Source organism: Pongo abelii, chromosome 2 (genome assembly GCF_028885655.2).
Source record: "Pongo abelii isolate AG06213 chromosome 2, NHGRI_mPonAbe1-v2.0_pri, whole genome shotgun sequence".
In the NCBI taxonomy this organism is placed as follows: domain Eukaryota; kingdom Metazoa; phylum Chordata; class Mammalia; order Primates; family Hominidae; genus Pongo; species Pongo abelii.
Window position 1 is genome coordinate 47,554,650 of NC_085928.1, and position 16,824 is coordinate 47,571,473.

Below are 16,824 nucleotides of genomic sequence, written 5' to 3' on the forward strand. Positions count from 1 at the left end.
GTTGGAAACGGGAATATCTTCCCATAAAAACTAAACAGAAGCGTTCTGTGAAACTGCTTTGTGAAGTATGAATCCAACTCACAGAGTTGAACACTTCCTTTGAAAGAGCAGTTTTGAAACACTCTTTTTGTAGAATCTGCAAGTGTTCGTTTGGAGCGCTTTGAGGCCTATGGTGGAAAAGGAAATATCTTCACATAAAACCTAGACAGAAGCATTCTTTGAAACTTCTTTATGATGTGTGCACTCATCTCACAGAGTTGAACCTTCCTTATCATGGAGCAGTTTGGAAAGAGTCTTTTTGCAGCATCTGCAAGTGGATATTTGGAGCTCTTTCAGGCCTTTGTTAGAAGCGGGAATATCTTCCCATAAAAACTGGACAGAAGCATTCTCACAAACTGCTTTGTGATGTGTGTGTTCAACTCACAGAGTTGAACCTTTCCTTTGCTAGAACACATATGAAACACTCTTTTTGTAGAATCTGCAAGTGTTCATTTGGAGCGCATTGAGGACTATAGTGGAAAAAGAAATATCTTCATATATAAACAAGGCAGAAGCATTCTCAGAAACCTCTTTATGATGTGTGCATTCAACTCAGAGAGATAAGCCTTCCTTTTGATAGAGCAGTTTTGAAACTGTGTTTTTGCAGAATCTGCAAGTGGATATTTGGAGCCCTTTCAGGCCTTCGTTGGAAACGGGAATATCTTCCCAAAAAAACTAAACAGAAGCGTTCTGTGAAACTGCTTTGTGTAGTATGAATGCAACTCAGAGAGTTGGACACTTCCTTTGAAAGAGCTGTTTTGAAACACTCTTTTTGTAGAATCTGCAAGTGTTCATTTGGAGCGCTTTGAGGCCTAAGGTGGAAAAGGAAATATCTTCACTTATAAATCAGGCAGAAGCATTCTCAGAAACCTCTTTATGATGTGTGCATTCAACTCGGAGAGATAAGCCTTCCTTTTGATAGAGCAGTTTTGAAACTGTGTTTTGGCAGAATCTGCAAGTGGATATTTGGAGCCCTTTCAGGCCTTCGTTGGAAACGGGAATATCTTCCCAAAAAAACTAAACAGAAGCGTTCTGTGAAACTGCTTTGTGTAGTATGAATCCAACTCACAGAGTTGAACACTTCCTTTGAAAGAGCTGTTTTGAAACACTCTTTTTGTAGAATCTGCAAGTGTTCATTTGGAGCGCTTTGAGGCCTATGGTGGAAAAGGAAATATCTTCACTTATAAACCAGGCAGAAGCATTCTCAGAAACCTCTTTATGATGTGTGCATTCAACTCGGAGAGATAAGCCTTCCTTTTGATAGAGCAGTTTTGAAACTGTGTTTTTGCAGAATCTGCAAGTGGATATTTGGAGCCCTTTCAGGCCTTCGTTGGAAACGGGAATATCTTCCCATAAAAACTAAACAGAAGCGTTCTGTGAAACTGCTTTGTGAAGTATAAATCCAACTCACAGAGTTGAACACTTCTTTTGAAAGAGCAGTTTGGAAACACTCTTTTTGTAGAATCTACAAGTGTTCATTTGGAGCGCTTTGAGGCCTATGGTGGAAAAGGAAATATCTTCACATAAAACCTAGACAGAAGCATTCTTTGAAACTTCTTTATGATGTGTGCATTGAACTCACAGAGTTGAACCTTCTTTTTCATGGAGCAATTTGGAAAGAGTCTTTTTGCAGCATTTGCAAGTGGATATTTGGAGCTCTTTCAGGCCTTTGTTAGAAGCGGGAATATCTTCCCATAAAAACTGGACAGAAGCATTCTCACAAACTGCTTTGTGATGTGTGTGTTCAACTCACAGAGGTGAAACTTTCCTTTGCTAGAGCAGTTATGAAACACTCTTTTTGTAGAATCTGCAAGTGTTCATTTGGAGCGATTTGAGGCCTATGGTGGAAAAAGAAATATCTTCATATATAAACAAGGCAGAAGCATTCTCAGAAACCTCTTTATGATGTGTGCATTCAACTCGGAGAGATAAGCCTTCCTTTTGATAGAGCAGTTTTGAAACTGTATTTTTGCAGAATCTGCAAGTGGATATTTGGAGCTCTTTCATGCCTTCGTTGGAAACGGGAATTTCTTCCCATAAAAACTAAACAGAAGCGTTCTGTGAAACTGCTTTGTGTAGTATGAATCCAACTCACAGAGTTGAACACTTCCTTTGAAAGAGCAGTTTTGAAACACTCTTTTTGTAGAATCTGCAAGTGTTCGTTTGGAGCGCTTTGAGGCCTATGGTGGAAAAGGAAATATCTTCACACAAAACTTAGACAGAAGCATTCTTTGAAACTTCTTTATGATGTGTGCATTCATCTCACAGAGTTGAACCTTCCTTATCATGGAGCAGTTTGGAAAGAGTCTTTTTGCGGCATCTGCAAGTGGATATTTGGAGCTCTTTCAGGCCTTTGTTAGAAGCGGGAATATCTTCCCATAAAAACTGGACAGAAGCATTCTCACAAACTGCTTTGTGATGTGTGTGTTCAACTCACAGAGTTGAACCTTTCCTTTGCTAGAACACTTATGAAACACTCTTTTTGTAGAATCTGCAAGTGTTCATTTGGAGCGCATTGAGGCCTATGGTGGAAAAAGAAATATCTTCATATATAAACAAGGCAGAAGCATTCTCAGAAACCTCTTTATGATGTGTGCATTCAACTCAGAGAGATAAGCCTTCCTTTTGATAGAGCAGTTTTGAAACTGTGTTTTTGCAGAATCTGCAAGTGGATATTTGGAGTCCTTTCAGGCCTTCGTTGGAAACGGGAATATCTTCCCAAAAAAACTAAACAGAGGCGTTCTGTGAAACTGCTTTGTGTAGTATGAATGCAACTCACAGAGTTGGACACTTCCTTTGAAAGAGCTGTTTTGAAACACTCTTTTTGTAGAATCTGCAAGTGTTCATTTGGAGCGCTTTGAGGCCTAAGGTGGAAAAGGAAATATCTTCACTTATAAATCAGGCAGAAGCATTCTCAGAAACCTCTTTATGATGTGTGCATTCAACTCGGAGAGATAAGCCTTCCTTTTGATAGAGCAGTTTTGAAACTGTGTTTTGGCAGAATCTGCAAGTGGATATTTGGAGCCCTTTCAGGCCTTCGTTTGAAATGGGAATATCTTCCCATAAAAACTAAACAGAAGCGTTCTGTGAAACTGCTTTGTGAAGTATGAATCCAACTCACAGAGTTGAACACTTCCTTTGAAAGAGCACTTTTGAAACACTCTTTTTGTAGAATCTGCAAGTGTTCGTTTGGAGCGCTTTGAGGCCTATGGTGGAAAAGGAAATATCTTCACATAAAACCTAGACAGAAGCATTCTTTGAAACTTCTTTATGATGTGTGCATTCATCTCACAGAGTTGAACCTTCCTTATCATGGAGCAGTTTGGAAAGAGTCTTTTTGCGGCATCTGCAAGTGGATATTTGGAGCTCTTTCAGGCCTTTGTTAGAAGCGGGAATATCTTCCCATAAAAACTGGACAGAAGCATTCTCACAAACTGCTTTGTGATGTGTGTGTTCAACTCACAGAGCTGAACCTTTCCTTTGCTAGAACACTTATGAAACACTCTTTTTGTAGAATCTGCAAGTGTTCATTTGGAGCGCATTGAGGCCTATGGTGGAAAAAGAAATATCTTCATATATAAACAAGGGAGAAGCATTCTCAGAAACCTCTTTATGATGTGTGTATTCAACTCAGAGAGATAAGCCTTCCTTTCGATAGAGCAGTTTTGAAACTGTGTTTTTGCAGAATCTGCAAGTGGATATTTGGAGCCTTTCAGGCCTTCGTTGGAAACGGGAATATCTTCCCAAAAAAACTAAACAGAAGCGTTCTGTGAAACTGCTTTGTGTAGTATGAATCCAACTCACAGAGTTGGACACTTCCTTTGAAAGAGCTCTTTTGAAACACTCTTTTTGTAGAATCTGCAAGTGTTCATTTGGAGCGCTTTGAGGCCTATTGTGGAAAAGGAAATATCTTCACTTATAAACCAGGCAGAAGCATTCTCAGAAACCTCTTTATGATGTGGGCATTCAACCCGGAGAGATAAGCCTTCCTTTTGATAGGGCAGTTTTGAAACTGTGTTTTTGCAGAATCTGCAAGTGGATATTTGGAGCCCTTTCAGGCCTTCGTTGGAAAAGGGAATATCTTCCCATAAAAACTAAACAGAAGAGTTCTGTGAAACTGCTTTGTGTAGTATGAATCCAACTCACAGAGTTGGACACTTCCTTTGAAAGAGCTGTTTTGAAACACTCTTTTTGTAAAATCTGCAAGTGTTCATTTGGAGCGCTTTGAGGCCTATGGTGGAAAAGGAAATATCTTCACTTATAAACCAGGCAGAAGCATTCTCAGAAACCTCTTTATGATGTGTGCATTCAACTCGGAGAGATAAGCCTTCCTTTTGATAGAGCAGTTTTGAAACTGTGTTTTGGCAGAATCTGCAAGTGGATATTTGGAGCCCTTTCAGGCCTTTGTTGGAAACGGGAATATCTTCCCATAAAAACTAAACAGAAGCGTTCTGTGAAACTGCTTTGTGAAGTATAAATCCAAATCACAGAGTTGAACACTTCTTGTGAAAGAGCAGTTTTGAAACACTCTTTTTGTAGAATCTACAAGTGTTCATTTGGAGCGCTTTGAGGCCTATGGTGGAAAAGGAAATATCTTCACATAAAACCTAGACAGAAGCATTCTTTGAAACTTCTTTATGATGTGTGCATTCATCTCACAGAGTTGAACCTTCTTTTTCATGGAGCAATTTGGAAAGAGTCTTTTTGCAGCATCTGCAAGTGGATATTTGGAGCTCTTTCAGGCCTTTGTTAGAAGCGGGAATATCTTCCCATAAAAACTGGACAGAAGCATTCTCACAAACTGCTTTGTGATGTGTGTGTTCAACTCACAGAGGTGAACCTTTCCTTTGCTAGAGCAGTTATGAAACACTCTTTTTGTAGAATCTGCAAGTGTTCATTTGGAGCGATTTGAGGCCTATGGTGGAAAAAGAAATATCTTCATATATAAACAAGGCAGAAGCATTCTCAGAAACCTCTTTATGATGTGTGCATTCAACTCAGAGAGATAAGCCTTCCTTTTGATAGAGCAGTTTTGAAACTGTATTTTTGCAGAATCTGCAAGTGGATATTTGGAGCTCTTTCATGCCTTCGTTGGAAACGGGAATTTCTTCCCATAAAAACTAAACAGAAGGGTTCTGTGAAGCTGCTTTGTGTAGTATGAATCCAACTCACAGAGTTGAACACTTCCTTTGAAAGAGCAGTTTTGAAACACTCTTTTTGTAGAATCTGCAAGTGTTCATTTGGAGCGCTTTGAGGCCTATGGTGGAAAAGGAAATATCTTCACATAAAACTTAGACAGAAGCATTCTTTGAAACTTCTTTATGATGTGTGCATTCATCTCACAGAGTTGAACCTTCCTTATCATGGAGCAGTTTGGAAAGAGTCTTTTTGCGGCATCTGCAAGTGGATATTTGGAGCTCTTTCAGGCCTTTGTTAGAAGCGGGAATATCTTCCCATAAAAACTGGACAGAAGCATTCTCACAAACTGCTTTGTGATGTGTGTGTTCAACTCACAGAGTTGAACCTTTCCTTTTCTAGAACACTTATGAAACACTCTTTTTGTAGAATCTGCAAGTGTTCATTTGGAGCGCATTGAGGCCTATTGTGGAAAAAGAAATATCTTCATATATAAACAAGGGAGAAGCATTCTCAGAAACCTCTTTATGATGTGTGTATTCAACTCAGAGAGATAAGCCTTCCTTTTGATAGAGCAGTTTTGAAACTGTGTTTTTGCAGAATCTGCAAGTGGATATTTGGAGCCCTTTCAGGCCTTCGTTGGAAAAGGGAATATCTTCCCATAAAAACTAAACAGAAGAGTTCTGTGAAACTGCTTTGTGTAGTATGAATCCAACTCACAGAGTTGGACACTTCCTTTGAAAGAGCTGTTTTGAAACACTCTTTTTGTAGAATCTGCAAGTGTTCATTTGGAGCGCTTTGAGGCCTATGGTGGAAAAGGAAATATCTTCACGTATAAACCAGGCAGAAGCATTCTCAGAAACGTCTTTATGATGTGTGCATTCGACTCGGAGAGATAAGCCTTCCTTTTGTTAGAGCAGTTTTGCAACTGTGTTTTTGCAGAATCTGCAAGTGTATATTTGGAGCCCTTTCAGGCCTTCGTTGGAAACGGGAATATCTTCCCATAAAAATTAAACAGAAGCGTTCTGTGAAACTGCTTTGTGAAGTATGAATCCAACTCACAGAGTTGAACACTTCCTTTGAAAGAGCAGTTTTGAAACACTCTTTTTGTAGAAACTGCAATTGTTCGTTTGGAGCGGTTTGAGGCCTATGGTGGAAAAGGAAATATTTTCACATAAAACCTAGACAGAAGCATTCTTTGAAACTTCTTTATGATGTGTGCATTCATCTCACAGAGTTGAACCTTCTTTTTCATGGAGCAATTTGGAAAGAGTCTTTTTGCAGCATCTGCAAGTGGATATTTGGAGCTCTTTCAGGCCTTTGTTAGAAGCGGGAATATCTTCCATAAAAACTGGACAGAAGCATTCTCACAAACTACTTTGTGATGTGTGTGTTCAACTCACAGAGGTGAACCTTTCCTTTGCTAGAGCAGTTATGAAACACTCTTTTTGTAGAATCTGCAAGTGTTCATTTGGAGCGATTTGACGCCTATGGTGGAAAAAGAAATATCTTCATATATAAACAAGGCAGAAGCATTCTAAGAAACCTCTTTATGATGTGTGCATTCAACTCAGAGAGATAAGCCTTCCTTTTGATAGAGAAGTTTTGAAACTGAATTTTTGCAGAATCTGCAAGTGGATACTTGGAGCCCTTTCATGGCTTCGTTGGAAACGGGAATTTCTTCCCATAAAAACTAAACAGAAGCGTTCTGTGAAACTGCTTTGTGTAGTATGAATCCAACTCACAGAGTTGAACACTTCCTTTGAAAGAACAGTTTTGAAACACTCTTTTTGTAGAATCTGCAAGTGTTCGTTTGGAGCGCTTTGAGGCCTATGGTGGAAAAGGAAATATCTTCACTTATAAACCAGGCAGAAGCATTCTCAGAAACCTCTTTATGATGTGTGCATTCGACTCGGAGAGATAAGCCTTCCTTTTGTTAGAGCAGTTTTGCAACTGTGTTTTTGCAGAATCTGCAAGTGTATATTTGGAGCCCTTTCAGGCCTTCGTTGGAAACGGGAATATCTTCCCATAAAAACTAAACAGAAGCGTTCTGTGAAACTGCTTTGTGAAGTATAAATCCAACTCACAGAGTTGAACACTTCTTTTGAAAGAGCAGTTTGGAAACACTCTTTTTGTAGAATCTACAAGTGTTCATTTGGAGCGCTTTGAGGCCTATGGTGGAAAAGGAAATATCTTCACATAAAACCTAGACAGAAGCATTCTTTGAAACTTCTTTATGATGTGTGCATTGAACTCACAGAGTTGAACCTTCTTTTTCATGGAGAAATTTGGAAAGAGTCTTTTTGCAGCATTTGCAAGTGGATATTTGGAGCTCTTTCAGGCCTTTGTTAGAAGCGGGAATATCTTCCCATAAAAACTGGACAGAAGCATTCTCACAAACTGCTTTGTGATGTGTGTGTTCAACTCACAGAGGTGAAACTTTCCTTTGCTAGAGCAGTTATGAAACACTCTTTTTGTAGAATCTGCAAGTGTTCATTTGGAGCGATTTGAGGCCTATGGTGGAAAAAGAAATATCTTCATATATAAACAAGGCAGAAGCATTCTCAGAAACCTCTTTATGATGTGTGCATTCAACTCAGAGAGATAAGCCTTCCTTTTGATAGAGAAGTTTTGAAACTGAATTTTTGCAAAATCTGCAAGTGGATATTTGGAGCCCTTTCATGCCTTCGTTGGAAACGGGAATTTCTTCCCATAAAGACTAAACAGAAGCGTGCTGTGAAACTGCTTTGTGTAGTATGAATCCAACTCACAGAGTTGAACACTTCCTTTGAAAGAGCTGTTTTGAAACACTCTTTTTGTAGAATCTGCAAGTGTTCATTTGGAGCGCATTGTGGCCTACGGTGGAAAACGAAATATCTTCACTTATAAACCAGGCAGAAGCATTCTCAGAAACCTCTTTATGATGTGTGTATTCAACTCAGAGAGATAAGCCTTCGTTTCGATAGAGCAGTTTTGAAACTGTGTTTTTGCAGAATCTGCAAGTGGATATTTGGAGCCCTTTCAGGCCTTCGTTGGAAACGGGAATATCTTCCCAAAAAAACTAAACAGAAGCGTTCTGTGAAACTGCTTTGTGTAGTATGAATCCAACTCACAGAGTTGGACACTTCCTTTGAAAGAGCTCTTTCGAAACACTCTTTTTGTAGAATCTGCAAGTGTTCATTTGGAGCGCTTTGAGGCCTATGGTGGAAAAGGAAATATCTTCACTTATAAACCAGGCAGAAGAATTCTCAGAAACCTCTTTATGATGTGTGCATTCAACTCGGAGAGATAAGCCTTCCTTTTGATAGAGCAGTTTTGAAACTGTGTTTTGGCAGAATCTGCAAGTGGATATTTGGAGCCCTTTAAGGCCTTCGTTGGAAACGGGAATATCTTCCCATAAAAACTAAACAGAAGCGTTCTGTGAAACTGCTTTGTGAAGTATGAATCCAACTCACAGAGTTGAACACTTCCTTTGAAAGAGCAGTTTTGAAACACTCTTTTTGTAGAATCTGCAAGTGTTCGTTTGGAGCGCTTTGAGGCCTATGGTGGAAAAGGAAATATCTTCACATAAAACCTAGACAGAAGCATTCTTTGAAACTTCTTTATGATGTGTGCATTCATCTCACAGAGTTGAACCATCCTTATCATGGAGCAGTTTGGAAAGAGTCTTTTTGCGGCATCTGCAAGTGGATATTTGGAGCTCTTTCAGGACTTTGTTAGAAGCGGGAATATCTTCCCATAAAAACTGGACAGAAGCATTCTCACAAACTGCTTTGTGATGTGTGTGTTCAACTCACAGAGTTGAACCTTTCCTTTGCTAGAACACATATGAAACACTCTTTTTGTAGAATCTGCAAGTGTTCATTTGGAGCGCATTGAGGCCTATGGTGGAAAAAGAAATATCTTCATATATAAACAAGGCAGATGCATTCTCAGAAACCTCTTTATGATGTGTGCATTCAACTCAGAGAGATAAGCCTTCCTTTTGATAGAGCAGTTTTGAAACTGTGTTTTTGCAGAATCTGCAAGTGGATATTTGGAGCCCTTTCAGGCCTTCGTTGGAAACGGGAATATCTTCCCAAAAAAACTAAACAGAAGCGTTCTGTGAAACTGCTTTGTGTAGTATGAATGCAACTCAGAGAGTTGGACACTTCCTTTGAAAGAGCTGTTTTGAAACACTCTTTTTGTAGAATCTGCAAGTGTTCATTTGGAGCGCTTTGAGGCCTAAGGTGGAAAAGGAAATATCTTCACTTATAAATCAGGCAGAAGCATTCTCAGAAACCTCTTTATGATGTGTGCATTCAACTCGGAGAGGTAAGCCTTCCTTTTGATAGAGCAGTTTTGAAACTGTGTTTTGGCAGAATCTGCAAGTGGATATTTGGAGCCCTTTCAGGCCTTCGTTGGAAACGGGAATATCTTCCCAAAAAAACTAAACAGAAGCGTTCTGTGAAACTGCTTTGTGTAGTATGAATCCAACTCACAGAGTTGAACACTTCCTTTGAAAGAGCTGTTTTGAAACACTCTTTTTGTAGAATCTGCAAGTGTTCATTTGGAGCGCTTTGAGGCCTATGGTGGAAAAGGAAATATCTTCACTTATAAACCAGGCAGAAGCATTCTCAGAAACCTCTTTATGATGTGTGCATTCAACTCGGAGAGATAAGCCTTCCTTTTGATAGAGCAGTTTTGAAACTGTGTTTTTGCAGAATCTGCAAGTGGATATTTGGAGCCCTTTCAGGCCTTCGTTGGAAACGGGAATATCTTCCCATAAAAACTAAACAGAAGCGTTCTGTGAAACTGCTTTGTGAAGTATAAATCCAACTCACAGAGTTGAACACTTCTTTTGAAAGAGCAGTTTGGAAACACTCTTTTTGTAGAATCTACAAGTGTTCATTTGGAGCGCTTTGAGGCCTATGGTGGAAAAGGAAATATCTTCACATAAAACCTAGACAGAAGCATTCTTTGAAACTTCTTTATGATGTGTGCATTGAACTCACAGATTTGAACCTTCTTTTTCATGGAGCAATTTGGAAAGAGTCTTTTTGCAGCATTTGCAAGTGGATATTTGGAGCTCTTTCAGGCCTTTGTTAGAAGCGGGAATATCTTCCCATAAAAACTGGACAGAAGCATTCTCACAAACTGCTTTGTGATGTGTGTGTTCAACTCACAGAGGTGAAACTTTCCTTTGCTAGAGCAGTTATGAAACACTCTTTTTGTAGAATCTGCAAGTGTTCATTTGGAGCGATTTGAGGCCTATGGTGGAAAAAGAAATATCTTCATATATAAACAAGGCAGAAGCATTCTCAGAAACCTCTTTATGATGTGTGCATTCAACTCAGAGAGATAAGCCTTCCTTTTGATAGAGAAGTTTTGAAACTGAATTTTTGCAGAATCTGCAAGTGGATATTTGGAGCCCTTTCATGCCTTCGTTGGAAACGGGAATTTCTTCCCATAAAAACTAAACAGAAGCGTTCTGTGAAACTGCTTTGTGTAGTATGAATCCAACTCACAGAGTTGAACACTTCCTTTGAAAGAGCTGTTTTGAAACACTCTTTTTGTAGAATCTGCAAGTGTTCATTTGGAGCGCATTGAGGCCTACGGTGGAAAACGAAATATCTTCACTTATAAACCAGGCAGAAGCATTCTCAGAAACCTCTTTATGATGTGTGTATTCAACTCAGAGAGATAAGCCTTCGTTTCGATAGAGCAGTTTTGAAACTGTGTTTTTGCAGAATCTGCAAGTGGATATTTGGAGCCCTTTCAGGCCTTCGTTGGAAACGGGAATATCTTCCCAAAAAAACTAAACAGAAGCGTTCTGTGAAACTGCTTTGTGTAGTATGAATCCAACTCACAGAGTTGGACACTTCCTTTGAAAGAGCTCTTTTGAAACACTCTTTTTGTAGAATCTGCAAGTGTTCATTTGGAGCGCTTTGAGGCCTATGGTGGAAAAGGAAATATCTTCACTTATAAACCAGGCAGAAGCATTCTCAGAAACCTCTTTATGATGTGTGCATTCAACTCGGAGAGATAAGCCTTCCTTTTGATAGAGCAGTTTTGAAACTGTGTTTTGGCAGAATCTGCAAGTGGATATTTGGAGCCCTTTAAGGCCTTCGTTGGAAACGGGAATATCTTCCCATAAAAACTAAACAGAAGCGTTCTGTGAAACTGCTTTGTGAAGTATGAATCCAACTCACAGAGTTGAACACTTCCTTTGAAAGAGCAGTTTTGAAACACTCTTTTTGTAGAATCTGCAAGTGTTCGTTTGGAGCGCTTTGAGGCCTATGGTGGAAAAGGAAATATCTTCACATAAAACCTAGACAGAAGCATTCTTTGAAACTTCTTTATGATGTGTGCATTCATCTCACAGAGTTGAACCATCCTTATCATGGAGCAGTTTGGAAAGAGTCTTTTTGCGGCATCTGCAAGTGGATATTTGGAGCTCTTTCAGGACTTTGTTAGAAGCGGGAATATCTTCCCATAAAAACTGGACAGAAGCATTCTCACAAACTGCTTTGTGATGTGGGTGTTCAACTCACAGAGTTGAACCTTTCCTTTGCTAGAACACATACGAAACACTCTTTTTGTAGAATCTGCAAGTGTTCATTTGGAGCGCATTGAGGACTATGGTGGAAAAAGAAATATCTTCATATATAAACAAGGCAGAAGCATTCTCAGAAACCTCTTTATGATGTGTGCATTCAACTCAGAGAGATAAGCCTTCCTTTTGATAGAGCAGTTTTGAAACTGTGTTTTTGCAGAATCTGCAAGTGGATATTTGGAGCCCTTTCAGGCCTTCGTTGGAAACGGGAATATCTTCCCAAAAAAACTAAACAGAAGCGTTCTGTGAAACTGCTTTGTGTAGTATGAATGCAACTCAGAGAGTTGGACACTTCCTTTGAAAGAGCTGTTTTGAAACACTCTTTTTGTAGAATCTGCAAGTGTTCATTTGGAGCGCTTTGAGGCCTAAGGTGGAAAAGGAAATATCCTCACTTATAAATCAGGCAGAAGCATTCTCAGAAACCTCTTTATGATGTGTGCATTCAACTCGGAGAGATAAGCCTTCCTTTTGATAGAGCAGTTTTGAAACTGTGTTTTGGCAGAATCTGCAAGTGGATATTTGGAGCCCTTTCAGGCCTTCGTTGGAAACGGGAATATCTTCCCATAAAAACTAAACAGAAGCGTTCTGTGAAACTGCTTTGTGAAGTATGAATCCAACTCACAGAGTTGAACACTTCCTTTGAAAGAGCAGTTTTGAAACACTCTTTTTGTAGAATCTGCAAGTGTTCGTTTGGAGCGCTTTGAGGCCTATGGTGGAAAAGGAAATATCTTCACATAAAACCTAGACAGAAGCATTCTTTGAAACTTCTTTATGATGTGTGCACTCATCTCACAGAGTTGAACCTTCCTTATCATGGAGCAGTTTGGAAAGAGTCTTTTTGCAGCATCTGCAAGTGGATATTTGGAGCTCTTTCAGGCCTTTGTTAGAAGCGGGAATATCTTCCCATAAAAACTGGACAGAAGCATTCTCACAAACTGCTTTGTGATGTGTGTGTTCAACTCACAGAGTTGAACCTTTCCTTTGCTAGAACACATATGAAACACTCTTTTTGTAGAATCTGCAAGTGTTCATTTGGAGCGCATTGAGGACTATAGTGGAAAAAGAAATATCTTCATATATAAACAAGGCAGAAGCATTCTCAGAAACCTCTTTATGATGTGTGCATTCAACTCAGAGAGATAAGCCTTCCTTTTGATAGAGCAGTTTTGAAACTGTGTTTTTGCAGAATCTGCAAGTGGATATTTGGAGCCCTTTCAGGCCTTCGTTGGAAACGGGAATATCTTCCCAAAAAAACTAAACAGAAGCGTTCTGTGAAACTGCTTTGTGTAGTATGAATGCAACTCAGAGAGTTGGACACTTCCTTTGAAAGAGCTGTTTTGAAACACTCTTTTTGTAGAATCTGCAAGTGTTCATTTGGAGCGCTTTGAGGCCTAAGGTGGAAAAGGAAATATCCTCACTTATAAATCAGGCAGAAGCATTCTCAGAAACCTCTTTATGATGTGTGCATTCAACTCGGAGAGATAAGCCTTCCTTTTGATAGAGCAGTTTTGAAACTGTGTTTTGGCAGAATCTGCAAGTGGATATTTGGAGCCCTTTCAGGCCTTCGTTGGAAACGGGAATATCTTCCCATAAAAACTAAACAGAAGCGTTCTGTGAAACTGCTTTGTGAAGTATGAATCCAACTCACAGAGTTGAACACTTCCTTTGAAAGAGCAGTTTTGAAACACTCTTTTTGTAGAATCTGCAAGTGTTCGTTTGGAGCGCTTTGAGGCCTATGGTGGAAAAGGAAATATCTTCACATAAAACCTAGACAGAAGCATTCTTTGAAACTTCTTTATGATGTGTGCACTCATCTCACAGAGTTGAACCTTCCTTATCATGGAGCAGTTTGGAAAGAGTCTTTTTGCAGCATCTGCAAGTGGATATTTGGAGCTCTTTCAGGCCTTTGTTAGAAGCGGGAATATCTTCCCATAAAAACTGGACAGAAGCATTCTCACAAACTGCTTTGTGATGTGTGTGTTCAACTCACAGAGTTGAACCTTTCCTTTGCTAGAACACATATGAAACACTCTTTTTGTAGAATCTGCAAGTGTTCATTTGGAGCGCATTGAGGACTATAGTGGAAAAAGAAATATCTTCATATATAAACAAGGCAGAAGCATTCTCAGAAACCTCTTTATGATGTGTGCATTCAACTCAGAGAGATAAGCCTTCCTTTTGATAGAGCAGTTTTGAAACTGTGTTTTTGCAGAATCTGCAAGTGGATATTTGGAGCCCTTTCAGGCCTTCGTTGGAAACGGGAATATCTTCCCAAAAAAACTAAACAGAAGCGTTCTGTGAAACTGCTTTGTGTAGTATGAATGCAACTCAGAGAGTTGGACACTTCCTTTGAAAGAGCTGTTTTGAAACACTCTTTTTGTAGAATCTGCAAGTGTTCATTTGGAGCGCTTTGAGGCCTAAGGTGGAAAAGGAAATATCTTCACTTATAAATCAGGCAGAAGCATTCTCAGAAACCTCTTTATGATGTGTGCATTCAACTCGGAGAGATAAGCCTTCCTTTTGATAGAGCAGTTTTGAAACTGTGTTTTGGCAGAATCTGCAAGTGGATATTTGGAGCCCTTTCAGGCCTTCGTTGGAAACGGGAATATCTTCCCAAAAAAACTAAACAGAAGCGTTCTGTGAAACTGCTTTGTGTAGTATGAATCCAACTCACAGAGTTGAACACTTCCTTTGAAAGAGCTGTTTTGAAACACTCTTTTTGTAGAATCTGCAAGTGTTCATTTGGAGCGCTTTGAGGCCTATGGTGGAAAAGGAAATATCTTCACTTATAAACCAGGCAGAAGCATTCTCAGAAACCTCTTTATGATGTGTGCATTCAACTCGGAGAGATAAGCCTTCCTTTTGATAGAGCAGTTTTGAAACTGTGTTTTTGCAGAATCTGCAAGTGGATATTTGGAGCCCTTTCAGGCCTTCGTTGGAAACGGGAATATCTTCCCATAAAAACTAAACAGAAGCGTTCTGTGAAACTGCTTTGTGAAGTATAAATCCAACTCACAGAGTTGAACACTTCTTTTGAAAGAGCAGTTTGGAAACACTCTTTTTGTAGAATCTACAAGTGTTCATTTGGAGCGCTTTGAGGCCTATGGTGGAAAAGGAAATATCTTCACATAAAACCTAGACAGAAGCATTCTTTGAAACTTCTTTATGATGTGTGCATTGAACTCACAGAGTTGAACCTTCTTTTTCATGGAGCAATTTGGAAAGAGTCTTTTTGCAGCATTTGCAAGTGGATATTTGGAGCTCTTTCAGGCCTTTGTTAGAAGCGGGAATATCTTCCCATAAAAACTGGACAGAAGCATTCTCACAAACTGCTTTGTGATGTGTGTGTTCAACTCACAGAGGTGAAACTTTCCTTTGCTAGAGCAGTTATGAAACACTCTTTTTGTAGAATCTGCAAGTGTTCATTTGGAGCGATTTGAGGCCTATGGTGGAAAAAGAAATATCTTCATATATAAACAAGGCAGAAGCATTCTCAGAAACCTCTTTATGATGTGTGCATTCAACTCGGAGAGATAAGCCTTCCTTTTGATAGAGCAGTTTTGAAACTGTATTTTTGCAGAATCTGCAAGTGGATATTTGGAGCTCTTTCATGCCTTCGTTGGAAACGGGAATTTCTTCCCATAAAAACTAAACAGAAGCGTTCTGTGAAACTGCTTTGTGTAGTATGAATCCAACTCACAGAGTTGAACACTTCCTTTGAAAGAGCAGTTTTGAAACACTCTTTTTGTAGAATCTGCAAGTGTTCGTTTGGAGCGCTTTGAGGCCTATGGTGGAAAAGGAAATATCTTCACACAAAACTTAGACAGAAGCATTCTTTGAAACTTCTTTATGATGTGTGCATTCATCTCACAGAGTTGAACCTTCCTTATCATGGAGCAGTTTGGAAAGAGTCTTTTTGCGGCATCTGCAAGTGGATATTTGGAGCTCTTTCAGGCCTTTGTTAGAAGCGGGAATATCTTCCCATAAAAACTGGACAGAAGCATTCTCACAAACTGCTTTGTGATGTGTGTGTTCAACTCACAGAGTTGAACCTTTCCTTTGCTAGAACACTTATGAAACACTCTTTTTGTAGAATCTGCAAGTGTTCATTTGGAGCGCATTGAGGCCTATGGTGGAAAAAGAAATATCTTCATATATAAACAAGGCAGAAGCATTCTCAGAAACCTCTTTATGATGTGTGCATTCAACTCAGAGAGATAAGCCTTCCTTTTGATAGAGCAGTTTTGAAACTGTGTTTTTGCAGAATCTGCAAGTGGATACTTGGAGCCCTTTCAGGCCTTCGTTGGAAACGGGAATATCTTCCCAAAAAAACTAAACAGAAGCGTTCTGTGAAACTGCTTTGTGTAGTATGAATGCAACTCACAGAGTTGGACACTTCCTTTGAAAGAGCTGTTTTGAAACACTCTTTTTGTAGAATCTGCAAGTGTTCATTTGGAGCGCTTTGAGGCCTAAGGTGGAAAAGGAAATATCTTCACTTATAAATCAGGCAGAAGCATTCTCAGAAACCTCTTTATGATGTGTGCATTCAACTCGGAGAGATAAGCCTTCCTTTTGATAGAGCAGTTTTGAAACTGTGTTTTGGCAGAATCTGCAAGTGGATATTTGGAGCCCTTTCAGGCCTTCGTTGGAAACGGGAATATCTTCCCAAAAAAACTAAACAGAAGCGTTCTGTGAAACTGCTTTGTGTAGTATGAATCCAACTCACAGTGTTGAACACTTCCTTTGAAAGGGCTGTTTTGAAACACTTTTTTTGTAGAATCTGCAAGTGTTCATTTGGAGCGCTTTGAGGCCTATGGTGGAAAAGGAAATATCTTCACTTATAAATCAGGCAGAAGCATTCTCAGAAACCTCTTTATGATGTGTGCATTCGACTCGGAGAGATAAGCCTTCCTTTTGTTAGAGCAGTTTTGAAACTGTGTTTTTGCAGAATCTGCAAGTGGATATTTGGAGCCCTTTCAGGCCTTCGTTGGAAACGGGAATATCTTCCCATAAAAATTAAACAGAAGCGTTCTGTGAAACTGCTTTGTGAAGTA